Source organism: Lupinus angustifolius, chromosome LG08 (assembly GCF_001865875.1).
Source record: "Lupinus angustifolius cultivar Tanjil chromosome LG08, LupAngTanjil_v1.0, whole genome shotgun sequence".
NCBI lineage: Eukaryota > Viridiplantae > Streptophyta > Magnoliopsida > Fabales > Fabaceae > Lupinus > Lupinus angustifolius.
This window is the reverse complement of record NC_032016.1, coordinates 13,264,042-13,279,927: the sequence shown is the minus strand read 5'-3', so window position 1 is coordinate 13,279,927 and position 15,886 is coordinate 13,264,042. Positions and strand designations below refer to the sequence as shown.

Genomic DNA, 15,886 nt, shown 5'->3' with positions numbered 1-15,886 from the left:
AAAGATTTTCATTAAACCAATTAAATTCTCATTAATTATATATTTTCTTATAATTTTGAAATCATCTCTTCACACACAAAACTAAAGTTGTTCTGCTTACCACTCAAACAAACATGTGTTGATTCATTTTTATATAACACTAAGTCATAACCAAGGTTTTGAAAAAAGACATTAAATAGTTTCATTCTAATTTCTGATTTCATAATTTTATTTTATTTAAAGAAATATTTTCCCCTTCTTTCTCTCTTATATAAAATCGTTAGCCTCTTCATTACCGCGCTATCTCAACGTTCATCACCGTGACTAACAAAAAATAAACGAAACTCTTTCCCTAAGCGCACGCTAACAAAAATGACACTCACCCAGCGTACTTTAGCACACACCCATGGTTCCACACCGTCTACTTCCATTCCCTTTCTCCCTCAGCATAACTTATCCTACGCACCCTTTCGTTCCCTTCTTCTTATTCTCTTCATTATTACTTTCTCTCTCTCAAAATTCTTCGTACAATTAGGGTTTCTTCGCTCTTCGTTACTTTCACATTGCTCTCTCGTCACATCTCATGGATCATAGAGCGAAATCGAATCACTCGCTCTCTTATTCTAATCTCTTCAATCTTGAGGTTCGTCACATTCGATTTCTACGTTGTTTTTTGTTTTTGTGTTTTGTTTACTATAATTTTGTGTATTGGAGATTGCACGTTCAGATTTTAAGGTTTTTAATTATTTTATTTTATTTTATAAATCATATTTTCAGTGAATTACGGTTCTGTGTTTTTGTTTTTTATTTTGCAGTCTTTGATGAGTTTTCAACTTCCGCAACTTGATGGTGATTTTGACTGTTATGGGAATAGTAGCCAGGATGATGAAAGTAGAGATAACCAAGGTAGGCATTACTGCGTGTGTTTTGTTTAGACAATGTTTTAAATTGTGATCGTGGCGATTTAGCAAAATTGTGGAATACTGTGGAAAATGTGGTTGATTCGTGGCTACAATTGGGTCCCAATGTGGTTCCGGTGACTACCAAAACCTTGATTGCGGGCCCAGGATTAAAGAAAATTGTTTATACTTTGCTTTGTTTTTTTTTGTATTTTATGCTTGTGGAATGTGGCTCTATTTTAAGGGCCATTTTTAGGCTTAAAACTTATAAGGGATTCTACAAAACTGTTTTTTTTAAATATGAAAAAAGAGTTTCTCAAATTAGCTGAATTTCAGTTTTTATTCTGTCCCTTTTTTGTGGTTTCTGCCTTTTTGTAGTATCCCAATCAAATAAATGTGTTAGTGTGATAAGTTATTTTTAATGAAAATAATCACTTTTCTGTGTGAAAAAAAAGCTTAAAAAATGGTCACCGTTGTTTAGTATTTGGACGGTAAGTGACTTAGTTTTGGTTCAAGAGCTGTAACTTATATAATTGGACTCTGTATATTTTGTGATGTTTCTGTAAGTAGGTGGTGGGGCTATTGCAAATCACAGTAATGGGAGTGCACATGGGATGGATGTAAGCTTGTCGAAGAAGAGGGTGTGGTCTCAAAACAGTGACGATGATGAAAAGAACGATTTTGATGCGACATACACGACAGAGAAGCAATATCGATCAATGCTAGGAGAGCATGTCCAGAAATACAAGAGGCGGTTTATTGATACCTCCTCTAGTCCTGCTCAAAATCGGATTGCTGTTCCGGTTGTTAAAAGTAGCACAAGCTTTCAGGGTCGAAAGTTGGGCAATGATCACAGAGGAGTTTTGCATGCTGCAGAGACTACTTCTAAATGGCTATATGATTCCAACTCTCAGAAAAAAGGAAACTACCGCGATGCAGATTTCATGCTGCGATGTGGCACTGATAGGTTTGCCTTCCTTTTCTGTTATCTTGATAGCGTCAGGGGTTTTGAATAGTGAATAATCTTTTGTGTTGCAAATGACCGAACCTTTTGAAGCTTCCTGCAGGATTATGTATGAACCTGCTTCTTTGGACATTGGAGATGGGATCACTTACAGGATTCCTCCAATTTATGATAAGTTGGCTACAATGCTGAACCTTCCAAGTTTCTCTGATATCCATGTAGAGGAATTTTACTTAAATGGTACCTTGGATTTGGGGTCTTTGGCTGCAATAATGGCTGCTGATAAAAGGTCTGGGACTGGAAACCAAGCAGGCATGGGGGAACCCATACCCCAATATGAATCACTTCATGCACGATTAAAGGCCATGTCAGCTGCTAATTCACCTCATAAATTCAGTCTGAAAGTATCTGATGTCGGCTTGGGTTCCTCCATCCCGGAGGGGGCAGCTGGAAGCATAAGACGGTCTATTTTGTCTGAGGGTGGTGTATTGCAGGTTTATTATGTTAAGGTTTTGGAAAAAGGTGACACCTATGAGGTATGTATCAGTTAGAATATTATGACGGGAGATTTTTTTCTTTCATCTTTACTTTCTCCCCAATTCGTTTTTATTGATCTTTGAATTTTAACTGCACCAGATCATTGAGCGAAGCTTACCTAAGAAGCATAAGGTGACGAAAGACCCTGCTTTGATTGAGAAGGAGGAAATCGATACAATTCGAAAGGTTTGGATAAATATTGTAAGAAGAGACATACCAAAGCATCATAGGAATTTTACTACATTTCAACGAAAGCAGCTCATTGATGCCAAGAGGATCTCAGAGAATTGTCAAAGAGAGGCATGTGCTGCCCCCTGCCCCTACGTGTTTTCCCTGTGTTGTTTCACATTTGTTTTGGGTTTTATCTATCCATTCCAAAGCTTGTGATGGTTAGTTTTGTATTTTGGATTTTCTGTGTTATAACATATATGGGTCCATTTTTTTCTTCAGGTTAGGATGAAAGTTAGTAGATCACATAAATGGATTAGGGGGGCTAGCATTCGCACCCGCAAGATCGCCAGAGACATGTTGCTGTTCTGGAAACGAATAGATAAGGAGATGGTATGTTTTAATTCCATTCTACAGTTTCTTGATTTATTGGCTTTGCTGGTGGGTGCTTGTATCTTGTCGAGTGTGTCTATGTAATGGATTTTAATCTTGTCATATCCTGTATCAAGATTATTGAAGTGCTGTCGCAGGTTTTCTATATTTAGTGGAAAATGATTGATTTAGATGTATTGTGCATACATTAAACCTTTGAATTCAATGTATGTTGTAGAAGTTATTCAAATTAGGTGGTCTTTGTGATTCAGATGAGAGCTATTGGGATCTGTTTATTAGATATATGGCTCCTTGTTTTATCTGATGGGAAATGGGTGGTATTTTTGGGTAGACCTGCATATCCAATTATCTGTACTCAGCAGCTTTATCTTTGGAGTGTGGAAATTGTTACACAAGTATAAAGTACTTGTACATGATATTTTAGTTTCCTGTAAGTTTTCAATTCATACCTTTCAGGCTGAAGTGAGGAAAAGAGAGGAGAAAGAAGCTGCTGAAGCTTTGAGGCGGGAACAGGAGCTTCGAGAAGCTAAGAGGCAGCAGCAAAGACTTAATTTTCTCATACAACAAACTGAGCTATATGGCCACTTTATGCAAAACAAGTCAAACTTACTATCTTCAGAAGCACCTATGGCAGTTGAAAAAACAAATGATGAAGATGCACTCTTTGACTCTTCAGATACTGGGCCTAATGAAGATCCTGAAGAGGCTGAATTGAAGAAGGAAGCATTGAAGGCTGCTCAAGAAGCAGCCTCTAAGCAGAGAACCTTGACTAGTACTTTTGACAGTGAAAGCTTGAGGTTGCGCCAGGCTGGTGAATCTGATTCACTTCCACAGGAAGTTGCAGGAGCAACTAACATTGATTTACAAACTCCGTGAGCTCTCTCTCTCTTTTATTTGTTGGCAATGGATGCATGCGTCTACCCTACACAGACATGTATAAATTAGAGTGAGAGAATAAGCTATATTTTCGCAGTTCTTGAGTTTTTGTTTTGTCATATTGCAGCTCAACCATGCCAGCCACATCCACAGTTCAGACGCCAGAATTATTTAAAGGCCATCTAAAAGATTATCAGTTAAAAGGTCTTCAGTGGCTAGTTAATTGTTATGAGCAGGTTGTTAGCAATCCAACCAATTTCGTCATGAATTCATTCTCTCTTTTTTGATATTTAAATTTCAAGGCTTTTGCCTTTTGGTGTCTTTCAGGGTTTAAATGGTATACTTGCTGATGAGATGGGACTTGGAAAGACCATCCAGGCTATGGCCTTTTTAGCCCATTTAGCGGAGGTATATATATTCAAAATGGTATTTTTGTGCTTCTCCGTGACTTAAATTTAACTTGCTTGTCTCATTCAGGAGAAAAACATATGGGGGCCTTTTCTGGTTGTTGCACCTGCTTCTGTATTAAATAATTGGAATGAGGAACTTGAGCGTTTCTGCCCTGATCTTAAAAGGCTTCCTTATTGGGGAGGGATTTCAGAGCGGACAATACTTAGGAAAGGTATCAATCCAAAGGATCTTTATCGTAGATAATGTTAATTTCTGATACATTATCTTTTCCTTAAAAAATGTGGTTTAGCTTCCACTCTTGATATTTTAGTTTGGGAGAGTGGTCCTTTATAAATGTAAAGAAAAATGTTTCAATTTGATTTAATTATATGTTGGCAGGACAATTTTCTGTCTTATAATAAAAAATTGGCCCATAGCTTCTATATGTTTAAGAAAACAATTTGAAATGGTTCCAAACAGTTGGAACTCTTTTTTAAATGATAAATTATCCTCACTTTTCAATTTGTTTAAGAAAATTTTTTAGGTTTCTAAGAAAGTAAATAATGGTCACTAAATGTAGGAGTCACCTTTTATAATACTTATATGTTTAGTGGGTATTAATGCATTACTCATTCTGTTATTGTCATTTTGATTTCTAACCTTCAAAGCTCTTTGGAAGTGAGGCTAATACAATATTTTGATTCTGTCGTTACTGAAGTCTATTTTCAGTTCATCCTTTTTGTCTTTCTCATCCGTTTGATTATATGCTTACACTCCTCTCTTGTTTACCAGGGAAGCTAAATTCCATGTTCTCATCACAAACTATCAGCTATTAGTATCTGATGGGAAGTTTTTTCGCCGTGTGAAATGGCAGTACATGGTTTTAGATGAAGCCCAGGCAATCAAAAGTGCAAACAGGTTTTTGTTAAATGTCCAATAATGAATGCACAAATTAGCTATTGATCACTGTTCCTGGTCAATGTTTTTCTTATAACTATGTACTGTTTTTTCTTTATATAGTGCAACTTTTTTTATTGAGTTGTGTATAATTTTAAATTTAAATGTATTGTTAATTGTGTGGTTATTGTTATAGTTGAGTTTTATTATATTAACATCTTTGCTATCACTGCTCTAACAGTATAAGATGGAAGACTCTCCTCAGCTTTACTTGTCGGAATCGCCTACTTCTGACTGGTACACCTATTCAGAATAACATGGCTGAATTGTGGGCTCTGCTTCACTTTATTATGCCAACTTTATTTGACAATCATGAGCAGTTTAATGAGTGGTTCTCCAAAGGGTATGTTTTCCTCATTAATGACTGTTGGACATTTTAGCCATTTAACTACTGTCTAACAGCCTTGTATTTGTATGACCAATCACATGCCAGAATTGAAAACCATGCAGAGCATGGGGGTACTTTGAATGAGCACCAACTAAATAGATTGGTAAGTTTGCTTTTTGTGTTTGATATTCATAGCAAGCATACAGTTAAGATGTATTACCTTATTACAGTGATTTTTTTATATAAAAATAAAACAGTGGATTTATTAATCAGAAATTTGTTGGCGTAAATTATTTGGGCCTTTGTTGTGTTATCTGTTGTGGAATGAGGAGGGATCGCATCTGGTTTTGCAATAGGTCAAACTGTTGGTGGCATTCTTTCCTCCCCAAGAGGATTGCACATGTTTAACGTGTTTGAGGGTGCTTGTGTCTATGCCTGGTTGTAATATGGTACTACATTGTACTTCTAGTCTGTTTTTTCGTATATAAATAAATATGTAGATCTGCATCCACATTTTATAGGGTTTTACAAACATGTCATCCTCACAATGTTGTTCTTGCCTTTGTTGGACAGCAATTTTAAATATTTGTTACATTCATGTTTGCATAGTTATGTCTTGTGACTTCAGGGATGTGATGGTCGAAGTCACAACATGATGTGTTATAATATGACCCTTTGTTAATACCTGTTATAATTTTTATTCTGTAGAAAATTATGACTTACTATTTTTGTTTCTCTTCTAACAGCATTCAATTCTAAAGCCTTTCATGTTGCGACGTGTTAAAAAAGATGTAGTTTCTGAGCTGACTATGAAAACTGAGGTTATGGTGCATTGCAAGTTAAGCTCTCGACAGCAAGCTTTCTATCAAGCAATTAAGAACAAGATATCTCTTGCTGAGCTGTTTGACAGTAATCGCGGGCAGCTCAATGAGAAGAGAATTCTGAACTTAATGAACATTGTTATTCAACTGAGAAAGGTAGGTGGTCCATATGATCCATGCTTTTCTTTTATTTTAGTATTAGTGATATATAATAAAGCCATTAATGTATTTTCACCTAATGGCTTAAGCTTTTGGGGAGTTGCTTCACATGGTATTAAAGCCTCAAGACCACATGCCAAGGGTTCAATCTCTGCCACCCCCAATTCCTAATAAAAGTTAAATTTCAACACATGGTAAAGATGGGCCTATGCATTGTCCATGCTGATCAGAAATGGCTCTTATGTTAGCGGGTGTTAGAGACTTAGACTTGGTTCATGTCATGGTATTAGCTTGTGTAAAAGATTACGCTTAATAAATGTTGCTATTTGGAATATTGTAGGTCTGCAACCATCCGGATTTGTTTGAAAGGAGTGAAGGAAGCACATTCTTTTACTTTGGAGAGATTCCAAATTCCCTTCCACCTCCTCCATTTGGGGAGCTGGAGTACATATACTATCCTGGAGGTCACAACCCCGTATCATATGAGGTACTTTGTCACAACTTATGTATGGTATCATGAGTAAAAACATCCATTCTCAGTATTTTATCCTCCATTCCTATTTCTCATTCTTTTTTAATTAATATGCTCTTGATATGGTAACAAAAGTAAAATATTACATCATGTTAGGGTGCCATAAGGCTTAGGTTTTACATGATTCATAAAACCATGCAAGATATTGCAAGGGATTTTATGTAATCACAATTTAGACATGGCTGTGCCAACTTATTTCTGATTTGGTCTATAATTCCAACAAAAAAATCTAAATGTACAACTGAAACTATTGCTATAGTCAAAGCATCTGTGATCAAGGTTTTTGTTTTTGTTGAAATTGTCAAGTTTTTATCAGGAGCCAAGACCTTGGTGCAATCTTCTTACATGTCATTAGTATATGACATAGCAGATTGTATGCACACTGTTTAGAGGAATAGATTTAGATGATTCCTAAGTTGCAATGAGGCGATTCCTAAGTAGCATTAACTCACTAAGTATTTCCTAGAATGCGAACACGAATTTCAATTCAATTTTGATAGTTCTATCACTTGCAATTGTAGATTTAGATTATACAACACTGGCATTAGGTTGGTTATTTTATGGTTAGAAATGGGTTCATTGGCGAAGGGAAGCTGTTATGTGACTTTCAGAAGCTGTGTTATGACATTTGGTTTCTACCTTTTGGTAGATTGAAAATTGTGGAGCAATTGTGGGGTGTTTGACGCTTTAACTGTAACGTCATTTCCTATTTCCCCCTTTTGGCCAATTTATGAGACTTTCAGGAGCTGTTATGGAATATGGTTTCTACCTTTTGGTAGATAGTAAAATGTGCAAGAAATGTGGGGTTTTAACTGTCATGTCGTTTCATAATTTTCCTTTTTGGTCAATTTATTCCAGAAGGGAAATTATAACAAGAGAAGCAGGCATCCAAAGGATATGAAAGAGCAACCTCTGAATTGTAATGTTTTATTGGTATCAAACATTGACATTTGCAGTGGTTGGGTTATTAAGGTTATGAAGAATGAGGGATGAAGGACAAACATCATAGAGTCAATTAGTGCTATGCCACACTAAATTCTGATGATCTCTTCCGACTAAGCTTGAAATTGATCTTTCCTTTTATATGTATATGTTTTCAGGTGTCTCTACTTCATTGTGTTAACAAGTCCCTTTTTTTCTGATTGTTTTTTTATCCCCCTCAATTTTTGCAGATACCGAAACTTGTCTATCAAGAGATTATGCAAAGCTCCGAAACTCTCAGTTTAGCTGTTGGTCGTGGTGTCTACAGAGAATCTTTTCAAAAACACTTTAATATTTTTAGACCAGAAAATATTTATAGATCTATCTTCTCAGAAGATAGGGTTGTTAAAAGTGGAAATTTCGGTTTCACCCATTTGATTGATTTGTCTCCACAAGAGGTGGCATTTCTGGCCACATGTTCTTTCATGGAGCGACTATTATTTTCTATGATGAGATGTGAACAGAACTTCCTTGATGAAGTTTTAGACTTTCTTATGGACACCATAATAGATGATTCTGAATGTAGTTACCTGGAGAAAGGAAAAGTGAGAACTGTTACACGAATGTTGTTGGTGCCAACGAGATCTGAGAACAAGTTTCTTCAAAGAAGGTTTGCAACTGGGCCCACCCAAACTCCTTTTGAGGCCTTGATTGTCCCACATCTGGATAGGCTCTTATCTAATGCAAGGCTTCTTCAGAACGCATATACATATATCCCACCTACTAGAGCTCCCCCAGTATGTTATGTTTGTTTATCATCTAGCCCTCACTGCTCTTTGTCCTAAACAATTGTGTTTATGTTTGCCAAAATGATAATTAATTGTTGACTGTGTTGCTTCTTTTATTTTTACAGATTGGTCTTCACTGCTCAGATAGAAACTTATCCTATAAAATGATTGAAGAGTTACATGATCCTGGGTTAAGAGGTTGTTTGTGGGATTTGCTCGTACATCTAAATCTAATGGGCCAAGAATGCCTGATCGTCCTCCCCACCATTTAATTCAAGAGATCGATTCCGAATTACCCGTCTCACAGCCTGCACTTAAGCAAACACACAATATTTTTGGCTCTTCACCACCTATGCGGAGTTTTGATCCTGCAAAGTTGCTCACGGTATATGTTATTCCTTTTTCTCTGTCTTCTTTATTGATTAAAATACACCCTCAGTAGGCATTCTTCAACGATCATATTGATTTTGATTTTTTGTTATATAATTTAGGACTCTGGGAAGCTTCAAACACTTGATATATTATTGAAACGCTTACGAGCAGAAAATCACCGTGTTCTCTTATTTGCTCAGATGACTAAGATGCTGAATATTTTGGAGGTACTGTTGAACTTGTTACAATGTTAAACCTTTAGATATTGGTTATATAAAATACCTTTGGTTTTCTGTCGGCATATGTTCAAAGATGTAAGATATGGATGAATAAAGAAATAAAATTATTGCTATTACCAGAGCCCGTTGGTGTGAGTTAATTTTCCTTTAATGTAATGGTGACATGGAATTGGATTTTGGGAAGATATGTGGGCGCTGAGGCTATTTGGCTAAGGTCAATGATTTGAAAATGGAAACAATCCTACTATTTTGAAGATCTATTTACAGAAGCGGCATTGTTGCTGTACTTGTGTTGTTGGCTAACTTTCAACTTTGCTGGGTTTATTTTTACTGCTGAGTCCTGACAGGTGGTTTGATCTTGCAGGATTATATGAACTATAGAAAATATAAGTATTTTAGACTTGATGGGTCATCTACTATTCAGGACCGTAGAGACATGGTTAGAGACTTCCAGCATAGGTAATGTCTTCATTGTCTTGTGACGATACTCTACTTTAACATGACTCATTTCTTTATACAGTTATTTATGTTGTTTTTAATTTATTTGTTGCAGGAGTGATATTTTTGTGTTCTTACTGAGTACTAGAGCTGGTGGGTTGGGCATCAACTTAACAGCTGCTGACACAGTCATATTTTATGAAAGTGATTGGAATCCAACATTGGATCTACAAGCAATGGATAGAGCTCACCGTTTGGGTCAGACAAAAGATGTTAGTTACATATCTCTCACTCTCTGCACCTATCCATCTATTAATCATTCTATGAATTCCATGTAGAGTTGGCAATCAGATCTGGACTGGCTCAATCGGGTCAGGAAAAAAGTCCAATTATATTTGGGAAATGGTGGCCTATGCTTCAGTGGCCATGTTCTGCAACTGGCCCAATCAGACCAGACCAAAAAGCCCAGTTTTTTGGACTAAACTTCCCCTACCTTGGCCCGATTTTTAATGGGTATAAACAGGCTGACCCTTTTGTGGTTTGCCCTCATCACTTTCCCTTCTGTCTGAATCTATCACATTTTTATGTCACTCAAACACGTCACTCCCTTTTCAATTTCCAAGTGCATCACTTACTATTATAGTTCAAACTGATTTTATATGTATTTTGTAACATGTAGGTTACTGTTTACCGACTTATATGTAAAGAGACAGTTGAAGAGAAGATTCTTCTTAGAGCAAGCCAGAAAAGTACAGTACAGAACCTTGTTATGACGGGTGGCTCTGTTGGTGGTGATATTCTAGCTCCTGAGGATGTTGTGTCTTTGCTTCTTGATGATCCGCAATTGGAACAGAAATTAAAGGAAATCCCTCTCCAGGTTCGTTGCGAATCTCATTACCCATAGTTCATTATTAGAGTATTTTTAATATCCCTATGACCAACAGTGAATAAGAATAAGGCAAAACTATTAGATTTGTCCTTTATTTGTTGTTTTCAAGTTAGTCCTTGAAGTTTTTGTTCCAAATAGGTCATTTAAGTTATTTTCTGTTTTAAAATTGGCCCATTAACTTATTTTTTTTCTATCAGATTGGTTCTATAAGTTGCCTATTTGTTAGTTTTGTTGCTTACAATCCATTTTCTAATGGTACATTTTCAGAAAACTAATGGATTTTGTAGTTCTTTCATCAAAATTGTGAATTTTGGTTGAGAATTTAGAGTGTTCTGAGAAAAAAAGCTAAAGGACCGAATTGAAAAAAAAAATTAGAGGACCAATCTATTAATTTTTTGCCTAATAATAAGGAAGTTCCAAATCCTCAAACCAATATGAGAAGTATTCTAATTATGCTTTACTAAAAATTATTCTTCCAGGTAAAGGATAAGCAAAAGAGAAAACAATCTTTGAAGGGTATAAGGTTAAGTGAAGAAGGTGATGCATCTCTAGAAGATCTTACAAACTCTGAAGTCCAGGGCACTACAAATATTGATCTTCCCATGGAACCAGAGGAACCAAAGTCGAGTAATAAAAAGGTATTATTATACTTTTTGAAGTATTGTTGCCCCACACTTGAATCTCATTTCAACTGGTTGCATGATGAGAAACATACAAACTTTGTAGTTTCTTGTATGCAAGGAAAGGACGTATTGCTTGCTGAAAGTAAGAGAAAAAGAAGGACGGCAGTTAACTATTACTCATTTTCCCTTTTGTCCATGTCGTGAGATTGGACAAAATCTTGCATTAGCCCCCTGATTAATGCATAAAAAATATGTGGCTTAGATATTGGTTTGTAGAAAAAGATAGAGTGAGAAGTTTGTTGGTTCCTTTGACAGGTTTTTTTGGTCTGTAGAGTTAAAATATTAGTACAAGGAGATTTAGAAGCCGTAGTAGGTAGCATGGTGCATTTGGTTGGAGCGAAGTGCTTGCATCTGTAGCTTCTCTTACTCTCTTTGCCAATAACCTTGCTGTGTCTTGGCTTTTCTATTTTGGAGGATATCCTATTCCTATTTTCCCCCCCTCTCTTCTCTATATTAAAATTTCTAGAGAAATTTTCGGATTTTTGTCTGCAAGAACCTCGAATTTTATACATTGACAAGAATTGTAGTCCATTCAAGTAAACCTCAGCCAACCAACTTTAAGTTTTGAAATTATTTGCAAAACCTTGTCATACCATCTCTTTGTCATCTTTAAGCTATTCTGATTGGCATGATACTTTCGAATACACAGTTAATGGTTTACATATTTTAGCTGTTTGGTCAGAAACTTAATCACTGGACGTGTACATTTTGTTGGTTTTATGTGATATCATTTCTATGAATCTGAATTTTAGGTCTACTTTTTTTTGATGGAGGTCAATGTTGCAAGTTTGTCATGTTATTTTCATTTTTGATAACAATAATTTCTATTTGCAGAGAAAAGTTGCAGCCGATAAGCAAATTTCAAGATCAAAGAATTCTCAAAAAATGAATGAATTTGGCAATATGGCCATAGATGATGAATTGAATGATGTCTATCTAAATACTGATCCAGTGGACCATAAACCAAAGAGAGCCAAGAGGACAAAGAAGAATGTGAATGAAAAGTTTGTAGAGGTTTTTACTGGGACAGCTACCACATTCTCAGAGCAAACCCATTTTCCTCCTCATAAGAAATCTCAGTTCTGAAGATTCTAAAGCTGAAACAGGCCAACATACCTAAAGACATAGTGATTCCTCACAATAGTAGAATTTCTCAAATACTTGGGTATCACTATTCTATCAAACTTGTGAATCAACCTTTTTATATGTAGTTACCTTTTTTAGGATGAAAATGATTTGAGGAGGGGGAGCTGAGCTAATTAATTAGCCTCTGGTACAAATGTGTATTCGTATAGTTTGCTCAAAGGTAGAGTGTAACGGTTGGATCGGATCGATTTTACCAATCAAAATTTGTTGGGTTGAATTGATTTCGGTGTAAAAACTGAATCAATCCAACCCACATAATACATGGATTAGATCGGGTTCGATAGGTTTTGTATTTATTTAAAAAATTAAGTCTCAAAATATATTGTTGAGCCTTCATGCTTAACTTGGATAGTTTGACTCTCACATCCTCCATAGTATTATGGGTTTTAAAATAGGTTCAGTCCTTGTGATTCATTCCACAACACCTTCTCAATCAAACTATCAAAGGCTGGTAATGGTAAGTTGTACCAAAATGATAAAGCACCAGTAAAATTAAATAATTTTATCTATGGACACAGAAGTTACACAATAAACAATACTTTCTATCCTAGAGGCCGAAGTCCCTTACTATATACACAGTACAAAATGACTTGTTATACTAAATTTCCAATAATTCCTATAGAAAATATATGTGCAAGTTGAACTTCCAATTGCACATTTAATTACTGTATAACATGTCAAAATACATTAAAAAACCTATAATAGATAAGCATTTCATGAAATACATAGTTTCTTCTAACAGATCTGTCCCTACACACTTGTTCCCACAAATCTTCACATGACAGATTTGTATGTCACACATCTATTTATGAAATATGTTTGGTCCCACAGGGCTTTGTAACTCGCCTATAGGGGTGAATAGGTGATATGGTACATAATTATTGTTGCTCGATGAACAAACAAATTACACAAAATTATACATTGTTTAATCGATATAATCGATTAACTAAACACCTTAATCGATTATTTAGTTTTTGTTCTATGAAAACTGTTTTCTTTTGATATCCAAGATTACCAAGATTCTACTAAACTTATATTCAATCTTTTAAATGATTAAGAATAGTAAATGTACAATACAGAATATGCAATTTAACACTGAATGATATGCATGTCAAGTTGAGTAAATCATGTAATGCGGAAACATAAAAAGATAAGGGATAAGAAGAATGAGACACAACTTTTATTCTGGTTCGTTTGTGGGCTCATTTGCAAACTACATCTAGGCCTTCCCTTATGATCTTAGAAGATTTTTCTTCACTATGGAATATTTATGTATTCTTACAAACAAGCTTCTAATACAAGACGCAAGACGCTACTTTCTTGGAACCTATGAACTTGACAACCTTGGTTTGACCTCTCTATCTCGCCTACTAATATCTCATATCATTTCGCGATTAGGTCCCAACCTAGGTATCACCCAAAATCAAGACCTCTTGCTTCTCGTGAAGACAAACACCTAACAACAGCTAGGATTTTGCCCAAACTTGTTCTTTATCAATAGTGATACCAATCACACCAAGAAAATGTGTTATTGCCTTGTCTAGAATTCTTTCAAGTTATATGTGCACCTAAATGTGCAGATTAATTACTCTTCTAGAATCTAAAACACCTATGCAAATATCACAATTACAATACAGAAAACGTGAGATGCAATGTTTCTTTTTTACAAAAGATTTGACGATAAAGCTCAGTGGGTATCTTTCTAAAGATTCACCATTTTCTCTTTTTCAAAAGAAAATTTTGAAAATCTCTCTAAAGATATGAACGTGAAAGAACTTAAGATTTTCAGAACAATGTATAATCTGTTTTTCGTATATGTGTTCTAACTCTATGAATCAATGTTCTGGTATATTATGAAGCAATATGAAAAACTTGGATTAATATATTATTTTGTTTTCAGCTGCAGTTAATCGATTATCCCTTACACTTAATCGATTAACGGATTCTTGAAAATACCAGAAAACAGAAACAACAACAAACCTTAATCGATTAAACACATACTTAATCGATTAAGGGTTCTCAAGAAATCAATGTTTAATCGATTAAAATATCTCTTAATTGATTAATGATTTTCCAAAAAGATATTTTAATGATATATGAACCTCCTACATGATTTATAAAAGTATGATGCGTGACTTTGAACGATATATGATTTAAAACTCTTTTTAAATGCATCCAAAAACATATGATCATGTATGTATGCATGTGCATGTAAATCATGTATGTGTGTATGTAAGTCTCATTTTAGTTATGATTGATTTTAGGTTGTGAGACTTCCATTGGGGTTCATCCTAGCCTAGACTCTTACTAAGCAAACATCTTAAGACCTAATAAAGATATAAAATACTTAACCTCTAGATCTTTTGAATGATTTGCCTTGTATGAACTTGAGTTTTGACTATATTGTTGACTTTGTTGTTTGTTGATTTGCTCATCCCTTCTAGCTTGTCCTTTGATCATTAATCTTTGTTGTCGATCCTTGTCTTTATCAAACTCTGTCTTTCATCAACTTTTGTCTTCATCAAAATCTATGTGATGCATGCTTGCACACACAATCTGCTCATTCATGCATGCTTGCATCTCCAATCTTCCCATTTTTTATTATGGTACACACTTGTTGATACTTGTTGGATTTGACAATTCTTTGTTGGATATGCTTCATGGTAATCAACTGTTTCGAAATTTCCTTGTAAGTTGATGCGCATTTCTCCCACTTGCTCCCCCTCAATTTGAGCATCAGGTGATTTATCATTTTCTTTGCGGAAGCCTCAACTTTTCTTCTCTTGCAACTTCTGAAAAATATAAACAACAACTTTTCTCACCCTTTTGGCATGATCAAAAAGTAATGTCATATATGAAAGATTATTTCCAAAAGAAATGAAATAAAATGCAAATTCTACTGATTTTAATCAATTATAATAGTACTTAATCAATTATGTATGATTTAATTTTACACAGAATTGCATTTTATATGATAGTTAATCGATTATGGTATGCTCTTAATCGATTAACCCTACTGTTATGACAGAATATAGTACAGTGTTATGATAGAATACAATGCATATTACATGCTATTTTGCAGACTTATGTAACTTGATATTCACTTGTTTTATACACTTGTTTTATGAGAATTACACACAATAAGATCAATGCAACATATTTACAAATAACTAAGCATTCATTCATTCATTGATCAAATGATTACAAAAGTGAGATAACAAGTACATAATTCAAATGAAAGCACAAAAAATTAAAGCATGTCATGCGAGTACAATTCAAAGAAAAAAAAAACAAACTAGCAAGTTTAGAATTACAACGCAACAACCAAAAAACATGTAGACCATAAACTCCTAAAACAACATCTAACTAGGACATTCTGGACATCCTAAACTAGCTAGGAGGTGGTT

The 15,886-nt window shown here is 35.1% G+C and overlaps 1 pseudogene; it reads left to right on the top strand.

The window, feature by feature from the left end:
- LOC109354819 lies at window positions 279-12,801 on the top strand (annotated as a pseudogene).